The 9,130-nt window shown below is 37.8% G+C and overlaps 1 pseudogene; it reads left to right on the top strand.

Annotated features, from left to right (window-relative positions):
• Nucleotides 1–602: 602 nt before the first annotated feature.
• On the top strand, nucleotides 603–4,635 carry LOC127665631 (60S ribosomal protein L3-like; annotated as a pseudogene).
• The last annotated feature ends 4,495 nt before the right edge of the window (nucleotides 4,636–9,130 follow it).

The following is a 9,130-nucleotide window of genomic DNA, read 5'->3' as shown; positions in this document are numbered from 1 at the left end:
GGTGGTTCCTCCGAAAACTGGGCACCTCACTTCCAGAAGATCCTGCAATACCACTCCTGGGCATATACCCAGAGGATTCCCCACCATGTAATAAGGATACATGCTCTACTATGTTCATAGCAGCCCTATTTATAATTGCCAGATGCTGGAAAGAACCCAGGTATCCCTCAACAGAAGAGTGGATGCAAAAAATGTGGTATATCTACACAATGGAGTACTATTCGGCCATTAGAAACAATGAATTCATGAAATTCTTAGGCAAATGGATGGAGCTAGAGAACATCATACTAAGTGAGGTAACCCAGACTCAAAAGGTGAATCATGGTATGCACTCACTAATAAGTGGATATTAACCTAGAAAACTGGAATACCCAAAACATAATCCACAAATCAAATGAGGTACAAGAAGAAAGGAGGAGTGGCCCCTGGTTCTGGAAAGACTCAGTGAAGCAGTATTCGGCAAAACCAGAACGGGGAAGTGGGAAGGGGTGGGTGGGAGGACAGGGGAAGAGAAGGGGGCTTACGGGACTTTCAGGGAGTGGGGGGCTAGAAAAGGGGAAATCATTTGAAATGTAAATAAAAAATATATCGAATTTAAAAAAATGGTGGACAGAGGTAACAACAAATTCTCAACTGAGGAATACCGAATGACTGAGAACCATGTAAAGAAATGTTCAACAATGTTAGTCAGCAGGTAAATGCATATCCAAACTACCCTGAGATTCCACCTCATCCCAGTCAGAATGGCTAAGATCAAAAACTCAGGTGATTGCAGGTACTGGCGAGAATATGGAAAAAGGAACACTCTTCCACTGCTGGTGGGATTGCAAACTGGTACAATCATTCTGGAAATCAGTCTAGTAGTTCCTCAGAATAATGGACATTGTACTACATGAATACCCAGATACATCACTCCTGGGCATATACCCAGAAGATTCTCCAACATGTAATAAAGACACATGTTCTCCTATGTTCATAGCAGTCATGTTTAAAAGAGTCAGAAGCTGCAAAGACCTGAGACGTCCCTCAACAGAGTAATGGATACAGAAAATGTGATATATTTACATAATGGGATACTATTCAGCTATTAAAAAACAACAAATTTATAAAATTCTTAGGAAAATGGATGGAATTAGAAAGTATCATCCTGAGGGAGGTAACACAGTCACAATAAAACACACATGGTACGCATTCACGTATAAGTGGATATTAGCCTAGAAGCTTGGAATACCTTGGGTCTAGGGCAGTGAAGATGGAATATAAATTTTAGTAAGTAATAACTCAGGGATATCAGAGGTGAGGTGCTAGCCAGGTAGAAGTATGGGAGTGGCCCAGCTATTGAGCTCTATGTGTGTGTGTGTGTGTGTGTGTGTGTGTGTGTGTGTGTGCATGCGTGTGTGTTCATCTTTCATCTGTGAACCCAGAATATTTTGTGGGATAGCAAGGAGCACACTACCACCATCATCACAGGATCAATTTGAGTAGAGGTTAAATGGTGGGAACTACAACAGTCTATGCATATAAAACATATGCTCTATGAATTTATTACAAAGAAAAAAGTTAATTTTTATAAAATTCTTATTGTTTAATGTTTTCAAAAATAAATGTATTGATTCATTGGTTCCTGAATGTTTCTGGACCTCTTAGGCCTATAGTTATGAGTAATAATTCTAAATTTCCCCATCAATCACTTAATGCCTCATCTAGGAAGCTATAAATCATTTATAGTCTTGATTTCTTTAAAATAGAGATTCTCTATTGTCAGTTAATGAAAGTTTTCTACTTTTACAAGATTATATTTTAAACAAGTAGAACAAAATATTTTGTTTTAAATAATTATTTTAATACTAGGAGTAGTATAGCCAAAACTCAACTGGTCTCTTTTGCCAAACTATGTCTATTTGAACAGGTGATAAATGATTACTATCTTTAATCACAATCACATCTCACCAAGCTCTTTTGATTCTCTTACACTTGAAATCACGTTGCATTTTACATTCACTTACTAAAATGTATAGCAACTAACTGACTGCTAGAGTATCAGATCTTTTCCCTGAGCTCTGGATATGCAAAACAGTTAATTAAATAGAAGATTGAGTTAAGATAAACCTCCTTTACATACATAAAACCAAACAAAATAAGAGTCCTTCCACACTCCAGAAAACAAAGCAAAAGCCCTCAGTACTGAGAGCAACCTACTCTCTTGAACAGCTATCTTCATTTTGAACCACTTGATCAGTCATGACCATCATTATCAATGAACATTGAATGAAGAATATATATGAGACTAAATGAATTATAAGAAAATTAAACTATTCAAAATTTAAAAGTATAAAGATGGGATTTTTACTTTATTTGCATGGGTGTTTTACCTTCAATTATGTCTGTACACCTCAAGGATACAGTGGCTGTGGAGTCCAGGATAAATGTATCAGATCACCTGGAACTGGAGTTATAGGTATTTGTTAGCTACTGTGTGGATGCTAAGAATCAAACCTGTGGTCTTCTGGACGAGCAGACAGTGTTGATAGCCACTGAATCAACTCTATAGTCTTTAAAATTTGAAAGTATGCAATATTCAGGTTGAAATTGTATTTTATGTAGTCATATTCTGTCCTTCTACTCATGTGTGTATCATAGCACACAATAAAATTATCACTATTAATTAAACCCTTAAGACATGCTAAGTAGCTTTATCAGCAGCCTGTGACAGTGCGATATCTCAGAGGAAATTCTAGCTCCCAGGCATAGGTCCTTGGGCTTCTTGCCTGGGAAGCCCAGCAGCTGGCATCATAGGAAAATGAAGAGCGTTCCTAAGGATAACTCTTCCAAACCTCTTCATCTCACAGCCTTTCTAGGGTACAAGACTGACATGCCCAACATTGTCTGGTAAATTGATAGGCCAGGATCTAAGATGAGCAAGAAGGAAGACATGGAGGCTATATGTTGTGGAAACCCAGCCATGATAGTTGTGGGCATTGAGAGATATGTAGAAACCCCACTAGGCCTCCAGGCTTTCAAGACTCTATTTGCTGAGCATATCAGTGATGAGTGTAAAAGGCATTTCTATAAGAAGTGGCACAAATCTAAGAAGGCTTTTACCAAATACTGTAGGAAATGTCAAGGGGACATAGGCAAGAAGCAGCCCAGTCAGAATGGCTAAGATTAAAATTTCAGGAGACAGCAGGTGTTGGCGAGGATGTGGAGAAAGAGGAACACTGCTCCACTGCTGGTGGGGTTGCAAATTGGTACAACCACTCTGGAAATCAGTCTGGCAGTTCCTCAGAAAACTGGGCACCTCACTTCCAGAAGATCCTGCTATACCACTCCTGGGCATATACCCAGAGGATTCCCCAACATGTAATAAGGATACATGCTCCACTATATTCATACCAGTCGTATTTATAATAGCCAGATGCTGGAAAGAACCAAGGTATCTCTCAACAGAAGAATGGATGCAAAAAAGGTTCTATATATACACAATGGAGTACTATTCAGCCATTAGAAACAATGAATTCATGAAATTATTAGGCAAAAGGATGGAGCTGGAGAACATCATACTAAGTGAAGTAACCCAGTCTCAAAAGATCAATCATGGAATGCACTCACTAATAAGTGGATTTTAACCTAGAAAACTGGAATACCCAAAATATAATCCACACATCAAATGAGGTACATGAAAAACGGAGGAGTGGCCCCTTGTTCTGGAAAGACTCAGTGTAGCAGTATAGGGCAAAACCAGAACAGGGAAGTGGGAAGGGGTGGGTGGGAGGACAGGGGGAGGGAAGGGGGCTTATGGGAGTTTTGGGGAGTGGGGGGCCAGAAAAGGGGAAATCATCTGAAATGTAAATAAAAAAATATATGGAATAAAATAAAACCAGCATCAAGAAATACTGACAAGTCATCTGTGTAACTGTCCACACTCAGATGTGTTTGCTTCCTCTGCACCAAAAGAAGGCATACTTGGTGGAGATCCAAGCAAATGGGGGCACTGTGACTGAGAAGCTAGACTGGACCTGAGAGAGACTGGAGCAGTAAGTTCCTGTGACCCAGGTGTTTGGTCAGGATGAGATGATTGATGTCATCTGTGTGACAAAACGGCACAAAGGGGTGGTCAGTCATTGGCATACAAAGGAAATGCTCCCAGCAGACCTTTTGACGTCTGGGCAAAGTTGCCTGTATTGGAGCCTGGCACCCTGCTCATGTAGCCTTCCTTCTCTGTGGTTTGTGTTGAGCAGAAAAGCTACCATCACCAAACAGATTAACAAGAAGATTTACAAGATTGGTAGAGGCTTCCTCATCAAGGATGGTAAACTGATCAAGAACAATGCATCTACTGAGTATGACCTGTCTGACAAGAGCATCACCCCACTGGGTGGCCTTGCCTGTTATGGTGAGGTGACCAATATCTTCATCCCACTCAAAAGTTGTGTGGTAGAAACCAAGAAGCAAGTGCTTATGGCTTGTAAGTCCTTACTGGTCCAGACCAAACCTCAGGCAGTGAAGAAGATTGACCTGAAGTTCATTGTCACCACATCCAAGTTTGGCCATGGTTATTTCCAGACCATGGAAGAGAAGAAAGCATTCATGGGACGACTCAAAAAAGATCGCATTACCAAGGAGGAAGGTGCTTGATGCCAGGAGCAATTTTCACAGCTGGTGAGGTTCCATCAATAAAATATTTCCAGGTTTTTTTTTCTTTTTTCTTTTTTTTTTTTTAAAAAAAAACAAGCTGAGTAAGTGATTTTTACAAATTTTACATATACAATCTTTTTAATTATTACAAAAGTTCTATAAAGTAAATATTCATTTTTATAGATAATTAAATTGAAATGCTGAGAAGTTAAAAGAAATAAAAGAAAAAGAACTTGTAAAGGTCCATACAACAAACAAGTATGCAGACAGGACATAAATGTGTTCAGACTGACTGCAGATTCTGGCTCTTTATTGCAAAAATATACTTGTTTTTCAATAATACGGTATGACAATCAAAGTGGTTAAAAGAAAAAAAAAGGTAAATAAAATGTCACAAATATTGATTGAACCACACACTAATTCACCTTCTTCAGCAGCAGAGTGTGATTAAGGTCTTTATTTCCCATATCTGTTTCTTCATTCTTGACATTTTAAGATAGGATCTGAGAGAGTCATTTAAGCTAAGCATCTGGGTTAACAAATCATAAATGATTTGCTTGTAAAATCTGACACTAAGAGGAAAGAAGAAAGACGTGGTGTCCAAACATCAGTCAATATCCCAGATTCCCCTCAGGAACTTTATATGACCAGCCCACTGTTGGCTACTTACTTCTACTTTTCTTTGACTCTAATGCTCACTGTAATGCACACTGGGGATTCTTTCTACATTCAGCACTGTGGACATGCACTGTCAGTCACAGGAATCCTGCTACCAGACTAACTCAGTTTCAAAAATCAGTTTGCTACATTTTATTGATACACTTATTCCCAGGCTACTTGTTTTTAAGTGGGTAACAACAATATCACCATCCTCTTAAAAATACATCACAGAGGAAAGAAGGCATACATTTTCCCTGAATATCCAGAAAACATCTTGATCTCATCTTCTTAAGCAATTGCTATTGCAATATAATGCTTTCTCCAAAGAGAATGGGTACTGTATTATTAACAAAAAGTAAACAGATGCACTCACTAATAAGTGGTTATTAACCTAGAAAACTGGAATACCCAAAACATAATCCACACATCAAATGAGATACAAGAAGAAAGCAGGAGTGGTCCCTGGTTCTGGAAAGACTCAGTGAAACAGTATTTGGCAAAACCAGAACGGGGAACTGGGAAGGGATGGGAGGGAGGACAGGGGAAGAGAAGGGGGCTTACGGGACTTTCGGGGAGTGGGGGGGGGGGCTAGAAAAGGGGAAATCATTTGAAATGTAAATAAATTATATCAAATAAAAAAAATAAAAAAAAATAAAAAAAAAAAGTAAACAGATATTAGGAAGAATACAAGCATGACTGTGTACTAAAATATGTCATGAAAAGTAAAGAAAAACACACTTCTGACAATAAATGCCCTTGACCAGTAACCACTTGAAGTATTATTGAATTAGCTTATAAACTGATAGACAAAGGCAGTCATAATGATTTTAGACAGCTGTAATACCAACACCGAGGAAAACAATGAATTATGAATAAAAGCCAGAAACATTATTTTATCTAATTTTCAATGTTAAATCTTGTGATATTGTATACCCTATCCTCAGGGAACATTGTGGAAGAGCATGAACAAAAACTCTAATTGCCAGGTGTAAGGACAGTCTACTGCAAAACAATATTCTTTGGACATGACAAGGTTGTTGTACATATTAAACTAAGACTGTTGTGTTGATCCTACACAAATCCTAATAATACCAAGCTGGCCAACAATTCAGGATGGATGAGGAACGAGTTCATGAAGCCAACTCACAGATGGGGAGATATTTGCTGAGAGAAGGAAATATAAACTTTATTCATCAGTGTGACCCCTCGTTGGTTGTTCAATCTCTAGTGGATGGTCCTACAGTCATACATATATGATAAGCACTAATTTGACCCACTGTGTTATAAAAACCAATTAATTAACTCAAATTATCAGAATAGCATATTCAAGTAATTCAATTGTTCTTTAACTAATGTTAGAAATTTTGAACATTACAGAAATAAAATATTTATGCTTGTTCTAATAAGAAAATCAAATAACCATTTGTACTTATTCCAATAAAAGCTGTGATATTCTATTTGTGATGAGGTAGGATTGGCCAGTTATTGATGATGTTTAATGTATCATTTCATAGTACCACCTTTTTTGTTTTTCCAGACAAGATTTCTCTATATAGTACTGGCCATCCTGGAACTCACTTTGTACACCAGGCCTTGAACTCACAGATCTACCTGCCTCTGCCTACCAAATATTGGGATTACAGGCATACATCACCCTCACCCAGTTCATATGGCCATTTAAATAAGTTAACTGAGTCATTTAAAAAATATTTCGCAGAGGCCTCATGCTTTAAGGCGTTGAGAAAATAATATGCATCATTTTTCATTGGTTATATTGTTTATTTACATTTCAAATGCTCTTCCCTTTCCTAGTTTCCCCCATGAAAACCCTCTAACCCATCCCCCTCCCTCTACTCACCAATTCACCCACTCCCAATTCCCTGTCCTGACATTCCCCTATACTGGGGCATCTACCCTTCTCAGGACCAAGGGCCTCTCCTCCCTTTGATGGCCAACAAGGCCATCCTCTGCCGCATATGCAGCTTGAGCCATGGGTCCCTCCATGTATACTCTTTCGTTGGTTTAGTCCCTGGGAGCTCTAGGGGTACTGGGTGGATCATACTGTCATTTCTCCTATGGCGCTGCAAACCCCTTCAGCTCCTTGGGTCCTTTCTCATTTCTTAGACCTATTTGAGAACTTTATCATAAGATAGCTACTACACTCAGTATGGAAGATAAAATCTTATACAGTCTGTACATTTGCTTAAATAGTATGCATAAAAAATGTGAGTGAGATGTCCATTGAGATTATTCAATGGGTAAAGGTGCTTTCTGTCAAGCCTAAAGACCCAAGTCCAATTTGTGACACCCACATGGTGGCAGTAGATAAGCTCCCAACAAATTGTTCTTTGACTCCACATGTGTGTAATGATACCCATATACCTTTGCCCACCTGCAAAGACTTGTAGATTCACACAGACAAATTAATAAATGTAGCAAAAATATGGATACTGAAACAACTAAGCCTGACTTTTTCATAGCCTTTCAACTCTGAGTCAAGATCTATTTTTGTAAATAAAAAACAAGACAAAACGTGCGATTTGTTGTTTATCAGTAATACTTCAAAACTGTGCAATATTTTCCTTCCTTGCTGTGTCAGGAATCACGGTCTGCTCAGTAGCATTGGGGATCTTCTCATCCACCCAGTAGTTCATGAAAAATCAATTAATAATTTAACTAAGAAAATCTCTTTATTATATTCTTTGGTGTTAAACAGCTCTCCTGAAAATGCAGGCACAGCGGACTAATATAGTCTCAGAACACTTTTATTCAAACTTAAAATATATGGCATTAATTTCACCTTTATGCCTTATAATATGGTTTTATTTAATGTGATAGCTATTATTCTCACTTTATATCTTTTGATAAGAGGAATCATGCTTTCATCTTTTGTAGTCTTGGCTATTAGATAGCATGGGACTGTTGTCTTCACCTTGAGAGTACATCTGAAAACTGCTTTTGAATATTTGATTTTCCCACTTCTACTTGTATACAATAATTGATTTTCATATTCTGTCAAACTTGTTTATTTAGTTGAGAAGTTACTCTGTTACATTTTAAGAATGTTTTATCATTCCACTAAATGACAGCATTTTGTATTAGACAGTGCAATGATGAGTAAATATTGAAGAAGCCAGTATTTGGCTTGTCAAGGTTTCCCTGTGTTGTCTTTCCTTTTGATTTATGCTATAGGCTTACTTGTCTTAGAACATAGAACTTCATGTTTTGTATTTATACTAGAATAGTAAATGTTATTTTCATTAAATAATATAATTTCAAAGGGTGAAATCTCTGTATTTCTTTTTTCCAGGTAGTTCATTTGAGAGTACGAAGTTAGACTAACAGAAAAATAATCACAGTGGGGTAAGCATCACACACATCTCAGCAAGGTATGCAGAGGACATCAGCACATCAACATAGTTTAATGACAGATGATTCGAGGACCATTGGGAAACTTTGTGCAAATGGAAATATCAGAATCCAACATTAGTTTGTCCTCTTGCCATCCCTATAAATAAGGAAAACATGACTTAAATCTGGTAATCTGTGCAACGTATACTCACAGACATAAGTATATATCTTCAGTGAATATGTGAAGATGAAAGAAAACTCCATAAAATCTGGACAGGCTATTAGACAGAAGGGAGATAGGAGAGAGAGAGAATTCAGGAAAATAGTTAATATATGGGTTTATTGAAAGGAAAAATCTCCCTTTAGGACATGGGCACAGGGGAAAAGTTCCTGAACAAAACACCAATGGCTTATGCTCTAACATCAAGAATTGACAAATGGGACGTCATAAAATTACAAAGTTTCCCCAAGGCAGTTTCAAGAA

This window comes from Apodemus sylvaticus, chromosome 15 (assembly GCF_947179515.1).
Source record: "Apodemus sylvaticus chromosome 15, mApoSyl1.1, whole genome shotgun sequence".
NCBI classification, from domain to species: Eukaryota; Metazoa; Chordata; class Mammalia; order Rodentia; family Muridae; genus Apodemus; species Apodemus sylvaticus.
The sequence above is the reverse complement of the archived record's forward strand: the minus strand, read 5'-3'. Positions and strand labels throughout refer to the sequence as shown.